The sequence below is a fragment of the Typopeltis vanoorti genome, chromosome 15 (genome assembly GCF_054136105.1).
Source record: "Typopeltis vanoorti isolate ZY-2024b chromosome 15, IOZ_Tvanoo_1.0, whole genome shotgun sequence".
NCBI lineage: Eukaryota > Metazoa > Arthropoda > Arachnida > Uropygi > Thelyphonidae > Typopeltis > Typopeltis vanoorti.
In genome coordinates, this window is record NC_143563.1 from 106,790,643 (window position 1) to 106,807,263 (window position 16,621).

The 16,621-nt window shown below is 35.0% G+C and overlaps 1 protein-coding gene across 3 annotated transcripts in view; it reads left to right on the forward strand.

Annotated features, from left to right (window-relative positions):
• The window catches only part of lft (Limb expression 1 family member lowfat), a 223,605-nt gene that overhangs the window by 120,196 nt on the left and 86,788 nt on the right, over window positions 1-16,621 (forward strand). The gene's annotated exons all lie outside the window — the stretch shown is intronic.

Here is a 16,621-nt window from a genome sequence, read left to right on the forward strand (position 1 = left end):
AAATGGCACAGCAAAATATTAACTGATAATAAAAAATAACAGCACTTATTTGTTGAAATGTTATTCATCACTTCGATTAATATTCTGTAAGTTTTATTTCTTTATTAATATATATTTCTTATATCCTTACCTGATGAATGTAGCTGGTTTCACAACTAAAACAGGTAAATGAAAAAATATTTGACTAAATACGTAGAATCCTTCATTCATAAATATGGAGAATCGAAGAAATATTTTTTCACTCCTGTGTTCGTATTATCTTTATCACTAACTCTAAAGAAGAGTGAAATAAAATTATTTTCTATATACAGGAAAGATAATCATTCTTAATTAGGCTAGGGTAGAAAACCTAAATATTACGTGAATAAAATCATTTAGTTAAATAATGATGGAAAAGCATTATGTATCCATTTCATCCTAGGCATATGCTTTACATGCCTCTTCTTGATTCTCTCTGGCTGTAGTAATGGAGGTTCAAGAAAAAAAGGATTCAGTAATAATATCAGAAAAGAACCCCTGATATTTTTTCCCCTTGGACAATATTTCAAACCATAGAAAATTGTGTAGGATGCTTAATATTTGAAGACGCACGGAATTCTTTTTACGCAACGCTTCACGTCTCTTAGGACATTTCTGCAGTATACTTGAATAAATTAGTTATTGCATTCAGCGTATCTCCTAAAGTAACTCCAGTTTTACTTTTCAATGTAATAGCAAATACTATTTTCGAAAAAGTGGGCAACAGCGAATGCCAAGATATCCTTAGAAAGGAAACTCTTGCTCAGATTTCTAATACTGATTAGACACTTCATTTGGGAAAAATTTCGCACTCTCAAAAATGTGTCGAATTTCCCATCCCGCTGGAATTAGTTATGTACCATTTCAGATCAGATTAGATCTTTAAAACAACAGACCTCTTGGGACGCTTCAGTTTTTTTTTTTTTTTTTTTTTTTAAACTGGAGATCAATACATCAACGTCAGCAAATGTAGTTGATACCTGTCGTGCTGCTTATTGGCAAGGTTCGTCTCCCCCCCCCCCTCTCTCACCAAACGGGGAAACCATGTCAATTACCCTAGAAAAGCAAAATGAACATCTTCTCTTAATTCTCTCTGAGACAGATTCGAAGTGCGTGTGTGTTAAATATAAAATCAGAACTCTTGACTTTCATATTTGTCAATTATTTAAATAACGAGATGGTTGATTGAGATCGCAGGAAAACTTGCGATGTATCCACTAAAAGTACATCCGTTGTTCGATAACGGTGACCTACGCACTACAATACTTTCTTCCTTAACTGGGGAGTAGTGTCAAGAGTCCAATTGGTCAGAACAATCGATAACTTCAAATTTTTATAGTAAATAATTCCTAGTACAATACATGACAAAATAATGAAACATTAATTGTAACTGACTACACTTTGAATATGAACTCTGTACAATTTTTGAATATTTCGATGCATGCCTTTCATTTTCATGTAATGTTCTATGAACTTGTAGTTCTAATAATTCTACTACTCTCTCGGACCTTGCTTTGTCATCTGTTATGAAAGAACACGTTTATCGTCATCTCACTCACTAAAAGTTATAAACCTATAATGCATCAGTACCGTGACTTAACTCTCTGGAGACTCTTCAAACCACTACAGGTTTTTGTGAATAGTATAATTTCCATGAACGAAAGATAAACTTATTGCACTTTGTCTTGGGTGGGCCAAGGGCATAATCCGGAAATCCTGCCCCACAGGCCAAAGAAGGGACTCACACAAGTCATTTTATGCTTCCAGTAAGTGGAGTGGTGGTGGTCACATCTCTTGATGAAAATCATCTGATCTAAAGACGCTTACAAATTGCCACAGAGGTATTTTATTTGAGATCGCAGGAAAACTTGCGATGTATCCACTAAAAGTACATCCGTTGTTCGATAACGGTGACCTACGCACTACAATACTTTCTTCCTTAACTGGGGAGTAGTGTCAAGAGTCCATCTATCCGGCCACTGAATGTGATTGATTGGATCGGTTTCTGTCATCTTTGAAAAAGACATCGGTTTGAATATGAATTACAAAAAAATACATTTGAGGATTTAGATATATTTATTTACAACGTTTGAATATTTTTGATAGGATTTCATCAAGATATAAAAGTGGATGCGGTTCACCAGTGTGTGTGCGTGTGTGTTTTAACTTGTCCGAGAATTTGAGGTTTCTTGTACGTGTCAAAGCTTTAAAATGTGCAGCTTACAATTACTTTACTTACTGTATTCGCTATCTGTTGTAAATCCATAAGGAAATTGCCATTTAAATTTCTGCAGCCCATCCATCAAAAATTATTTCTTTGCTTTCTGAATCCATTTTTGCTACTTTAATGTACATGTCTTACTCAGCATGACCTTATGATTTTCATAAGTTTTTTTATCCGCTCACACTATACTGCTTATTTCCAAGCTTGCCTATCGACTCGCTTCCATAATGTGTTTTCTACATTGCCTTAGTCTTTAACTGAAGCAGCAGTATTAATCTGAATTTTATTAAGCCTGTTTGTAGAAAATAGGCTTAATAAAATACAGAAGCTTTCGAATCATTTTTCTGAAATTGCACTTTTGGATCTCTATCACACGAAAAGTCGATATAATATAGATTCCGAATTCAATAATAACTCCACGTATATTGTTATTACTTGATACCTCCAGAGAGTCCAAAGACTCATCGAGGGAGGGCGCCTACTCTACAACTGTCTCCACCAGCGCCATCAACTCCCACCATCACCACTAGTATTTTCACAGACAATCACAAACATCCATGCCTACGGTGGGATTCGAACCTGCAGCCTTTTGGCGGAGAGCAGATACGCTATGCACTCGGCTAATTTAAAATTTTATATTTTGGATAAATAAGCTAGACGAAAAAGAGCTTAAGAAGTGTACGTAATGCACTCTTCATAATCAGCTAGAAAATTATAGGATAGTTTTTTTATTCAAAAGTATTGACCATATCTCAACCACGCAATTTTCTATCGCTCTATGTGCTATTCAACTTGTTTCTATATTGATTTAATTTTTCCAACGTAAGTTCTATCCTAATTAATACGCTGCTAGCAGCAAGTCAAAGAAACAATGATCAGCTCAGCAGCAGAAAAAGCAGAGCCTCCTCGCGAAGAGTATCTCAAAGAACCGTCCAGGTAGTGTTGGAACGTTCAATATATAAACATGGTTGAGTTTAAGAAATGCCTTTTTTAAAGTAATTCAAATGAGACTTTATTTATATTTAGAAAAATAGTCACTACATCATACGAAAACACTTTTCCACATTATGTACAAATAAGTATATCAAGTAATTAGATTTTCATTTCATGTAATGAAAAAAAAAATTGTGTAGAATTAAACTTTAACACGAAGTTTGTTTTTATTAATCTTACTTTTGATTGTAAGATGGGGTGCTCTCTCCGATCGATTTTCAGATTAGGAAACATTGTCTTATACTTCCTACATAAATTGTTACTTTAAGTTTAAACATTTCTTCAATTTTAAAATTTCCATTATATTTTTGCAACGCTCTTATCACATGCTTGCCAAAATTTTGGGGCCTCATATCTCGTGGTCTTTCAACGTTGCGGACGCCTCAGCTATGCCACTTCATCTGCCCACCTGTCAGAAAAGTTTGGAGATCCCTAAATATGCCATAAATAATTAAAATCGCACCGCCTCTACACCTGAAGAATAACTCCAGGCGCTTTAACACCATCCATCTATCCATTCATAGCACAGCTCCAAAACCACTGAACTATACTTCATTCATTGCTTTTTCGACTTGGACTACAATAACATATGCTGCTTATGCAACATGTTGGAAAATTGGGCGACTTTGGAGGTCTTGAGCAAAGATTTTTCTTCAAAAACTGTATATGTGTGATGATAAATATTTTTTTAAAAAATCTTCAACCGTTAAACCCATTCCCACTACTATAGGTTCAATGGCTTTTATGTTCTGCACAATCATTAAAAAAACAGCAAAGCAATTTAGAATTTTCGATTTGTCAATTCTTGAAGCCTAATTTAAAAATGTGAAACACTTTCTGCACTGTTTCTCCACTAATTTCACTAGTAGGCTATGTCGTCACCCTAGTGAAAACACCATACTGGAGATGAATTGACTTAAAAATTTCAATTTTTTTAAAATTCTCCACAGTAGGTAGAAATGTATTTAAAAACTCCAATTCCGATATAACATTTCTACACCGAACAGGGAATCACTGAGAAAAGTTAGTCACTAGTCGGCCGAAGAACCCTATATAACGAACGCAATCGCTTACCTTTTTGTTTCTCAGTCCGTTGGGCATCAAGTTGCACAATTCATGCAAAATTTCACTTTTTTAGTCTTTCTGGAAATAAGCATTTTGATGCCGCAGTCTGTAATATGGCGCTCTCTCTGAGAGAGAGAAATTAATGGCTATATTACAAACATAAAATTTATTATCATACAAGGCAGATCATTAAGTTTTTTCGTATTAATTAAAAATTCTTAATATTTCACGTTTAATTACATTATTGAAAAATTCCCGTGATAAATCTCAGTACATTAATCAGAAAATTCCCCTTCTCTAAATTTTTTTTAAATTTTAAGAAGCAGAATTAATTTTAATTTACTTCATATGAATTATTGCATAATTAAAATGGCACACTAGTTAGAAAAACTTGTCCGTCAGAGTATTTATCAATTACGGGCGTCATTTTCAAATTTTTAGCTGATATGGCTGATTGCTTCTCACTAGGAATACTCGATGTACAGGCTAGTTAATTGTGAGATTTAAGATGTGCAAGTAGATCACAAAATAATAATAATAAATAAAAAATGGAGCAAATTACAAAAGGCGTGTATAAAAATGAGATGCACACATCATGTGTAGCAGAATTGTCACTCGTGACAAAATGATTTCTTAAACTAAAGGGAATCGAATAATGGGGTTTTCACTCGTATAAACCAAATTCCATTTTAGTGGATGTTCATGTGCACTTCTGGTAATCCGACACGCATCAAAATGGCACTCAATCTCTTTGTGGGTTAACTGGTGTGACGAGAAGCGATAATTTGTCGACCGAGTTCAGCCGCATCTATTTTAAATTCGTTTGGTACCGTTGGTCCTTTTATATACTCGCACAAGTGTTTGAAATCTCAACATCATCAGGTCATGTGTGCTTCGTTCTCCTAGTCCAGTGATGGCGAACCTTTTTACCCAGGTGTGCCAAAACATCTTTTTTTTTTTTAAATATTGACGTTGTTGTTGTGCCACTTGCATACATTTGCATTATAAATTTAACTACATAATCATAGATGGCGACTTATATCATATAGGCTATTTATTTAATAGGACATTGATATAAAATCTGTGAATTCATATTATACAATTAATTTAATGAAGTGAAATTACAAACTTACATTACATTTAATGACTTATGTTGCTGAGTACTGGTAGAAAGTTTCTTTATAGAAGGGCTATAGGGTGTATATTTTAATGCTATACAGGCAGCGCTCAAATCATTGCTCAATCTATTTCTCCCTTTCGATTTGATATTATTTAAGGTAGAAAAGAGTTTTACAAGAGCATGTAGAAGAGAAAATTGTTAGAAGAGCTTTAGCAAAGATTTTAAGAGCATGAAAGTTTTCGGGAAGGCTATTCCACACGCACTGAAAATTTCACAGTCTGGATTTTTACACGCGGTATCATGCAGACGTTCCTGCTCAAGTTCTAATTTATTTCTAAGAGCAATAAACTTTCTTTTCCAGATAGGATTACACTGGAAGTCGGCTAGTTGCTTTTCTAGATCTTTTAAATCCAACCACTCAAAGCCATCTAATTTAAGATCCATGAATTCTGTTTCATCAGGATACTTTATGAATTGGATTGTTTGTTCCAACATTCGAAATTGCTCAAATCTAGAATAAATCTGTTCAGTTACTGATTTTAGAACTTAGATAGATTGGTTGATATGTTGTTCACGATTTTTGAGGCTGGTTTCGTTAAAAAAAATTTTTTTTTTCACTCTTGGGAAATACTTAAAATTGTCACTTTCTAAATCACGTTGAAATATTTTGAGTTTATTCTCAAAGCTCTTGATCGTGCCAAAGATAACATCGACAGATTTTCCGAAACCTTGCAATTGTATATTAAGTTCATTCAGGTGCAATGAAAAATCTGTGAAAAACTTCAGCTTACTGAGCCAAGCAGAATCGTTCGACTGAGAAAATTCGTGCTCATCGTATTTAAATATCATTCAATTTCATTTAAACATTCAACAAACCGTTCAAGTACTTGGCCACGACTCAACCATCGAATATTATTGTACATTAATAGACCATTGTACACTGATTCAACTTCGCTTAAAAGTGAATTAAATTCTCGTTTGTTTAAAGCCCTAGCAGCAATAAAATTAGTTACCTTTGTCACAATTCTCATCATCATCCAAATCCTTTAAGCCTGATTTCGCACACAGTGTCTCCTGATGTATAATACAATGAAAACAAACCAGGGGATGACCAACATATTCTGTCAATTGTTTGATAAAACCGACATTACTGCCAACCATATTAGGCGCGCCATCAGTTGTAATCGAAAATATTTTCGACAAATCTATCTGTTTCTCACGGAACACTTTAACAACACAGTCGCATGTCTTTACCTGTCGTGTTTTGAGGTAAATTTTATAACTTTATCAATTCCTCGTGCATAGAATCACCGTGAACATACCTTGCAATAATAGCTAATCGAGCTGATGACGTAATATCTGTAGTTTCGTCGAGACAAATGGAAAAACAATGGCATGAGTTCAAGTCTTGTTGTATTTGATTTTCTATACTAGCAATTAATATAACTGTCTTTAATAGCATTCCTACTTAATGGTAACTCTTTCATGCGCTTTACAATAGCTTCCTTATTATGAAAGTCCTCAAATAAAAATGGTGCACACTTTACGAAAGCTTCTTTAATATAATCACCATCACTAAGTGGTTTCCCATGTTCAACAATAGTATGTGAAATACTGTAACTTGAGGCTACTAAATTTGAAGGTTTATATTTTAATGCAAAAAATGCGCACATTGGTGTTGGTTCACAAATTTTGTTTCCTGCGTATTTCGGCGCTTAATGAATATTAGTAAATATATACTTATTCATATAAGTTTCATTTCAAAGCAGAAATCTAAGAATTGCAGTTTCAAATATTTCACCTGATTGAAACACATCCATCACATTTAATTGTTATTAAACTTCTTTTATGTTTTAATTCTTTCTTTATTACTAATCGTTTTACGTTTCATGTACAAAACAATATATCTATATGAAAATATGAGATAATATGGCACGTCAAATGTGTATTTAAGATGCTAAAAATATAATATTTGCATTTGATTTTTGCAATATTCTCTGCGTATGTTTTGTATTGAATATAAATACAATAAATATAATGGCTATATTACGATTATTTTTCGAGGGGAGACCGTGAAATATTTTAATTTTTCCAAAGGGGGCCTTGACATCCAGAAATTTGGGAAGCACTGTTCTACGACACTGCAACGAGTTTCAAAATGGCGACGCTCATGCGCTACGTTGGTATGATCACTTTCTCTGTCGCTCACTAAATTATCTGCTTAAGTTAATTGCGCGTATTCTATGGCACCTTTTGTTATGCGGAGAAAAAAAAAACACCTGCTGTTAATGTGTTATACAGCATAACGCATTATTTTTTCGTGTTTTACGAAATATCGAATTTATTTGTAGTAATTCTGACGAACACACTGTATAACTTCATCTAATATAGTATCCTGTTTTGGTTCTCTTTATATGGATGTTCCATTTGTTTCATATGCATGTTGGCCTCGACTACCGAGGAGACACTCTAACCGGGAATAACTTACGCTATGACATACAGTTCCCTTGTAACCATTCACTAACTACAACCCGTTGTGATTATTACTGTTATCACATTGCTGTCTCCATTGAATTGATTACACCCGAGTTAATATCATTGGTTAAATAATGCAATATACTGCATTCCTTTACACTGGCGTGTCCCTCTCAGGAAAAGCTAGTTGGAGAGAAGTTATAATATTTCATTCTAATACAAATAATTATAAAAGTATTTATTTTTAACATTTGCGTTATATTAAATTACATGCATTGAACTTTTTTGAAATTAAATACATTTTAGTTATGCGAAACCAATATGCATACAGTAAAAATTATGAAATTTAAATTTTCAATAATAAAGTTTAATACTGAATGAAATTCTTTCTGTTGGGAAGAAGGCGGTTTGGTTAAATCCGGTTCTATATTTATTTTTATCCTCGAATAGGAGGGCTCTGGGTCAAGAGCACTTGTAATATAAACACGATTAAGCATGTGTAGATGCACAGAAGAGTGGTGAAGTAATCTTGAATTGTGGATTGTCACAATTCAAGATACAGTTCCGAAATTCAGTGGATAGTTTCGACCGCGTGGTTCGAACTATTTAAAGCGAAACTTTTAATGCAAACAGTTCATATCATTCGGTTGAAACGCAATCTTGACTTTAACGGAGATCAGTCGGTACATGCCAAGAGACATTTTGTTTAAAACTTCCTTTAGATTTTTTAGTTATTGAAAAATTCATTTATAGATATACCCGCACATATCCACGACAATACTGCACCAAAAGTAATCTTTTTTTTAATGCCTTGTATCCCCCTAAAGGCGTTTCGACTGTCGCTAGGGGCACGCATATCACACTTCGGGTAATATTGCTCGAGAGCATGTACTTTAATAGTGTAAATAACTTAGTTTATTCCATTTTATCCAAAACTGAATAGCTTGAATGTGAATCGGTATTTCATATACCAAATTTCTTCACTTAGTTATGACTAGGGATGTTTTGAAAAGGAAAAAAAATACACACACTAAATTGATACTCATTTTTAATGAGTATTTTTTGTGCAAAACATTTGTTTATAAAATTTAATTATCTACGTTTAAAATTTAATTATACTTTTGCGGAATATTGCAGAATGAATAAAGATAATCTTTATAATCGTGTATCTGTAGTTCGCCCACCGATTTGAGCTCCCTCGACACTTCTGCGCATGTCAGAAAAAGGAGAATCCATTCCGATAATAGGGTAATCAGTCTGTCTTCTGGGATGTAATAATAAACAAACTGAGTTTGTTTATTATTACAGGGCGGAAAATTTAGCTTTTCTTTTACGAACATTGCTGTTTTTAAAGTGTAACTATTTTGCTTGTATAACAGTTGGAAAAATGTACGTAGAGTGTTAATACGTGCAAATACTGCGTTCTACATAATACAATGTCACTTCGCTCCATGATAAGTTTCCTTTTATTCTGGGACTTTTTAAAACAAAATCTGATTTCATGAAGTATTTTCCTTAAAGTTTCTCTTTTCCAAGGAAAATTAATTTTTTCTTTAAGCACAGGAATCAATTTCGGAACAGTTGGCACTCTTTTCTCGACCACGTAAAATTCGTGAATAGCTCTTCTTATAACGTCTACATCAAAATCATTCAAAGCTGCGGTTTCGATGGTTTTCTTTCTCTGGCGCTTTTTTTTTTTTTAGGAGATTTAAATTTTGGCTTACCTTCACCTTTTGATTCCCTACGAATTCTTTTAACAGTCGACCCCGATACGCCCGCACTTGCACGTTTTATGACTTGAGAAAGGGGAAAAAAAGACGGCCTTCTGACTATTCTTTTTCGCAGAATGTCAGCACATTATTCAATATTCTTTTGCAAGAGCTACTGAAACGTGTAACAATAGAACTTGTTGACTGTACTGGATCTATCATACAAATTAATAATAAAAAAAATAATGCAAGAAGAGAACAAAAATCAAGCTAGTAGTACAACGACAGACAAAGCACGTGATTTCGCATGTTGGCGACCAATTCGTACATTCTTCATTCCTTTCTCCCCTTCAGCATGAATCGACTATTCTTGGCACCAAACCAAGAAGAGATCTAGAAATGGTGGACGAACTATATCCCCTATTTCTGATTATTTTATATATTATCGAAATTAAAACTTTTAGGACGTTCTCCGATATACAGAATTTTTCTTTCCCTAAATACAATAACTGTCAAATTAAGTAGAGAGCTAAGATGCTCCAATTTCAAATAAGCGAGATATTGAAATGGAGGATATTGTGGATCCATCGACATAGCCAAATATAGAAAAAACTTAAATTGGAAAATTACATACAACTATTATACTGATATTAAACAATATTTTTAGAAAGAGGTAAAATAAAAGTAAATGACATACACTATCTACCAATAAGTGTCCGGACACTTTAGCAATTTACAGTTGATATCAGCAGGCGAACCCTAATATCTGGTATGTTCACCTTTGAGGGAGACTTTCCACCAATGTACTGCAGACATGTGAAATTTGTCTCCATTCCTCCATCACCGAGTCCAGCGACAGATCGAGGACATGCTGCTCTGGACCTCAATCCGTTCTAGTTCGTCCCACAGGTGTTCGATGGGGTTTGAGGTCAGGACTCTGCACAGGCCAAGGCAGTCGTTTAACATCCATCTCTTCATACCATTCCATAACAGCTGCAGCTTTATGGCATGGGGAATTCTTGATAGTAACATAGGTCCGTTCCATAAAATCTCCAGAATATCAAAGTACTGAGCTGCCTTCATGGAACCAGACAACGAGCAGTGGTCCCGCTTCAAACCAGCTGAATGTACCCCTACACCATTACTCCTCCACCACCAAACTTTATTGTGAGTACAACACTGTGGTAACAAGCGTTTACAAGTCTTCCTCCACACCTTGTCATCAGACTGGAAACAGGTGAACCTTGATTCATCGTACAGAGTACCGTTTTCCACTGGTTACTTGTCCAGTTCACACGCTCTTTGGACCACGCCAGACGAGCCGCCTTGTTCGTTGTTGTGATGTTCGGCTCGTGTGCCGCTGTTCTTCCGCGGAAACCCTGTAAATTGAGTTCTTTTCGTACAGTATTAGTGTTCGCCATGGTGTAACTGGCGCTCCGTAACTCATCAAGAATGGTCTGTGCCGATTAGCTGGTTTTTTTTTTTTTTTGCTTGCCACCTGTTTTAATATCATCCTTTCTCTGTCAGTCATTTCCGGCAGCCGCCCTGGGTGTTTTTCCTGCACTAGTGATGCCAGAACGTCCCCAGTTGATGACCACATCGCCAACCGTTAATTTTAGATGCTCCAGTTGAGCGGCAATGGCAGGTTTGAACATGTCACTAATGTGACAGTCCACGATCACATCTCCTTCGAAGTCACTGAGTTCACGCCGTGTTGCTATATCACCTATATTCAACTGCCACGATGAAATACTGCTTCCTACTATCTGTACGCCGGTTTTTATGTTAGTAACCAACCTAGAATGTTCCATAACTTCAAATAACAGGGGTGTCTGGACAATTATTGGTAGATAGTGTATATTTTTATAGCACTCCGCGAAAGCTTAACGTATAGTACAGTACATATAGTTTTTTTTTTTTTTGACAGTTCGTGAAAACTACATGCTGGGAGTTCATCTTTTAGAACAGAGGCAGTAAGGTGGGCACTTTATACTCAAAGTGATAAATGCGCTTTCTTCGAATCCCCTCAAGAATGCATATGAAAATTTTATAGGACTTCAGATTTCAATTTTCTCTTCTAAGACGGATGTATGTTTTTTAGAAGGTTTACTGAAAATTGGATAAACTTATTAGGAAAACGCACGTAGTCGATTAACGTAAATACACTTTTCTCGATGGCTTTATCTGGCTTGACTTAAACTCGAAACAACTCAATCCAAGAAACACGGATGATGAGGAATTTGTACGGTGAGAGGCTCAAAATGGAGACTGGATGGTTGAAGTTTTAAGTATCAGAATTAGATGCTATATGTCAGAGAAACGATGGGGAGAAGTATCTGAAAAGCCCGTAGGAGAATATCTGAGCACTGGGTATAGAAGAAATGAGTAAGTTACGTCATTAATTGGTCTTCTTTTCAGAAGAGCAATTAGGAAATTTGAGGTTCTGAAGATATCTCCTGAAACACGAGAAGAATTTTACTGCCAAGCGAATCATTGCATTTCTCATTAAATAAATGTCGGATGAACGAGTAGATTCCATTACCTGCACCTCGAGAGGAACTTTGTGCAGTGGTAACATTTGGCGATTATTTGTCAAAACTTTGATTACCTCTTTGTGCATGTATAGTGTTTGCTGAGATCGATCGCTTTCATTGTCATTAGAATGACCTCTAAATATTAAAGGTGAATTAACTAGTCTGACTTGAACAGTTAGTTACTAGGTCGTAATAACATGCTATATGCCTAATACATTATTGGGATACATGCGCACGTGCTTTTTTTTGCCATGCCACGCGAGAAAACACTAAAATATTAGCAGTTCTTCGGCAGAAATATACATTGATCTGGTAGGTAGCAGTGGAAGCTATTGTTGTCTTGGAATCATATCGTGATCAAAACTCGATCTTCCAGTCAAGGTTTTACTCGTGGTAATAAAGGATATGTATGGGGTGATTTAAACTTACTTCGGACCCAATGAAAGTAATCTTCCAGATTACTTGCCTTTAAGGCTACTGCGTCAGATTGTGTTGTAACACGGGCAAAATATATAAATACTAGTTTTAATTTGCATGTGCATGTTAGATCCAATAGAAAGTGTGTCGCTTAGGTTTTTTTTTTTTTTTTGCAACTTTTGATAGGTTTTAATTATTGACAACTTCATTATTTTTAATTCATCAGAAATTTTAATTTAGTCTTTTCAGGAAAGCTCACCAACTAATAGAATTGCTTTCGAAAAGCAGACTATTATTAGCGTATTACGACATTTGAGAAGACAACGGAAGACATTTGAACGTCATTCAGCAACGCGAACATAATTTTAATATCGATTTCATATGCTGTTCTTTGAATCTTTAAATTTTGAAATATCGATATAAAAAATAATAATTTTTATCATAAAATCTTCGTTTTGGAAGACCATATTCGTACAAGATGACTGTTCAGTATAGTAAATTACTTTTCGAACAGTCTTGTATGAATATTTGTAAGATATTTTTTATTTCATTTTTTTCTATTTCCACTAACTGTTACTAAAGTAGGATGTGATTGATGCAATAATAATTGATCATTTCAAGAAGAAAGAGGTTTACTCGAGGCTATACGAAATAGCGAGTGAAATTTTAATGGATCCAAGCTGAGATTGCTTTTGTTCTATCTCGAAATTAGTTATAAAAATAGCCAAAATTAATTAGTTGGTATGATTTTGAAAGGTTTTCCCAAATATTGCTACCAAAAATTTCCAAAATTGGTATGCTCTCCGGGTCGATTTTCGAGCAGAAAATTCGCACCTGGAAGAAAATTTCCAAAGTTTGAAACGTATCAAACCTTTTTCAGTCTTAAGTGACGTGTGTGTGAGAGAGAGAAAGAAATCACTATAATGCAGTTTTAGTATTCAGAAACATAGCGATTGTAAACTAAAATAGTGGGTGTTCTCTACATATTTTAGTAAAACTCCCAACTACGAAATTTCAATAAACTAAGTCCATCCATAGTGGTGAAGTAATGTGAATAATTGGCCTACTGAGTTAGTATTTAAATTAACTTAAGTGCTAATGCATGTTAGGAAATGCACTCGAAAATCAAATATGCACTCATGTAATATTGTTTCGAGTCTCGCTCTCTCACGCGCGCGCTTTCTCGTCCTTGTGCCCCCCCCTCCCCCCAATAATGATGGGTTAAAGAAGTGTATATAAAATATTTGAGCCATTGTGTGTTACTGTTCCAAGATGCATTCAGAATATTGGCATTTTCAAATATTTTTCAAATAATACATTAGTCAGGAATTATGTACACTGAGGCGATAACAATGTTTTCTTTATGAATATTCTCATCTTTCAATATGTCCAGCAGTTTTTCACGACGAAAGTGAGTATTAGTACTTATTTTCCATTGATGGAAAAATGCCTCCACAGCAATTTATTATTACTAACAGCATGGTATATGCTGCATTGCATGCTATCACGTTCGCTGCAAACACCTATCTTGTGGTGTGGTATGTGGAGATCAGATCTTCGCATACGACGATAGCAAAACCGGTCTTTCCTAACTTCCTGATGAGGTTTCGAAGTGCCTCGAGATTACAAGGACTGCGCTACCTCCGTGTAACAGAAAGAGAGAAGTAATAATCTGCACCATGGTATCGATGATTGAGATCTCCCACCACTTTAATATTAACTTTCTAACAGATATCTTGAATGATGAAAAAAATAATAATATTAAGAAGCTAAGCTTTGCATATTTTGTTTTATGGGCTTTGGAAAAGGTTCTACAATCTTACAAGAATTTTTTAGCTTAGTTGGAAAAAAAAATTAACGTTTGAACTATTTAAGTACACTTTAAATTCATATTTTAGTCGTGAAATGTTGATCGTTGAATTCAGCATTGCAAATAGCAAAAAATAAATATTTGCAATTCTAGGAATTTTCATGCTTTTCTAAGAAAATGTTTATGAATATTCGGGATCTGACACTGAGATTAAGCCACGTTAATAAATTCTGAAGGTAGGAGGACCCCACTAGGTAGTTCAATCTCGACGCATAAAACTGGATTGGTATGCTCTTCGGGTCGATTTTCGAACAGAAAATTCGCACCTAGAAGAAAATTTCCAAAGTTTGAAACGTATCAAACCTTTTTCAGTCTTAAGTGGCGTGTGTGTGAGAGAAAGATCATCATAACGTTGTTTTAATATTCGGAAACATGCATTTGGTTAAACATTATTTCTGTTCATATGTCTATGCCGGTCTTAATAGCAATGGATAATTTCTAATAAATTCGAAAACTCACCACATACCATGAAAGAACTGTCAAACTATTATATGAAGAATTTATCAAACTAAAGGAAAAGTCGAGATGGATGTCAATGATGCGGCTAAATTTAAGTTTATAAACTTAGAAAAAATTGTAGTAAATGATTGATTAAAAAAAAAAAAAACCATTAACATAGGAAGATGCATGAAAAAGTAAAATAACTAAAGTGATCGTACCATATAAAAGTAATTAAATACTTTTATATGGTACGATCACTTTAGTTATTTTACTTTTTCATGCATCTTCCTATGTTAATGTTTTTTTTTTTTTTAAATGAATCATTTACTACAATTTTTTCTAAGTTTATAAACTTAAATTTAGCCGCATCATTGAGCCGTTTCAGTTCTGACATCATTTAGACTACTTGTCTTTTCGTTATTCCTTTCTACTGCCGTATCCTCCCTCGTACTTAACTAGAAGTCAGCTTATTTTGATTTACATGCCTGGCGTTAATTGCACATTCTCGGTGTTTGAAGGTTCAAGTATTTTGGCCTTAAATTCGACATGGACACACCATTTTTCTGAAAACTTCGATTTCGGATATTTCTCTCCCCCCCCCCCTTCTTCTTCCTCTAACTTCCTCAGCTCCCGCTTAAATAACATGATTTCTTCTCAGAACACCCATTTTCCATTTATACAATTATTAACTTAAATTTGCTACGATTTAAACACAATCGGATATTCGGTATGTTGTACCAAAAGTCTACCTTAAATTTTCTTGATGTTAGAAGAAAAGTAGGTTAAAGATATTCACTCCGACAGCTTTCTCACATGCGTTGTTTCTGCCTCTTCTCTTCTTTTCTGGAAGTACTTCCATGGGCGCTCTTCTGTTGAACTGGCTTCCATTTGTTCCTTTTCTTCTAAGCCTGTGTACAAGAAGCTGCTTTTTGACATCCTGAGTGATGACACTTTAAACTCTTCGGATTACTGAAACAATTTTAATGGCTTATCCCAGTACTTATTTAATCCAATCTTTCGCTTTGAATAACTGAGGCATTTACAAGGTTAATAAAGAAACAGTTTTTATCTGATGTGTTGTGATAAGCACCACTTACTAATGCAACCAACTTTTCCCTGTCTTGTTTCGAATCTATCTTCTTGAACAACCTTTCCTCATGTAGTCTTATCCACAGAGTACAAACGGCTGATTGTGTAGTGTTTGGGAGAAAATATGGGGTAGTGGTGTTAATTGCATTATCCAAGTTTACATCTTGACAGATTTTCAAGTTTATATCTTCAGTCACGCCAATCATACAGAAAAGGAAAATATGACAAATGGTGTTCGATTTATGCTACCAGTTTTGGAAACGCGTTTATCCGAGTATACGTTAAGGTTCCAGGCGATAACACGCACGAAACAGTTGGCAGTATAATACAAAATTTGTAGTTTTTCAATTAATAAATAATACTCTCCTATTCCTCAGCCATACGGCTGGTGGGGACAGCTATATGCTACCATACTAGGGAGATGATTATGAGAAAGGTGGTTTACCGTTGCCTTCCTTGCCGTAGTACATTTTTTGACGGTAGCCGTGTGTGTTCACTGGACCGGTTTACCTGTTTTGAGGGATGAAAAACCCGAGTTACCGGAGGGGGGGGGGGATCTCCTCCGTATGGGACCGGTTAACTCACCTTTAATCGAAAGAGTCCAGAGATAAAGGTTCCTCACGTCACTGACGTGCGGAATTGAACCCATGTTTTTCCGACCAAAGG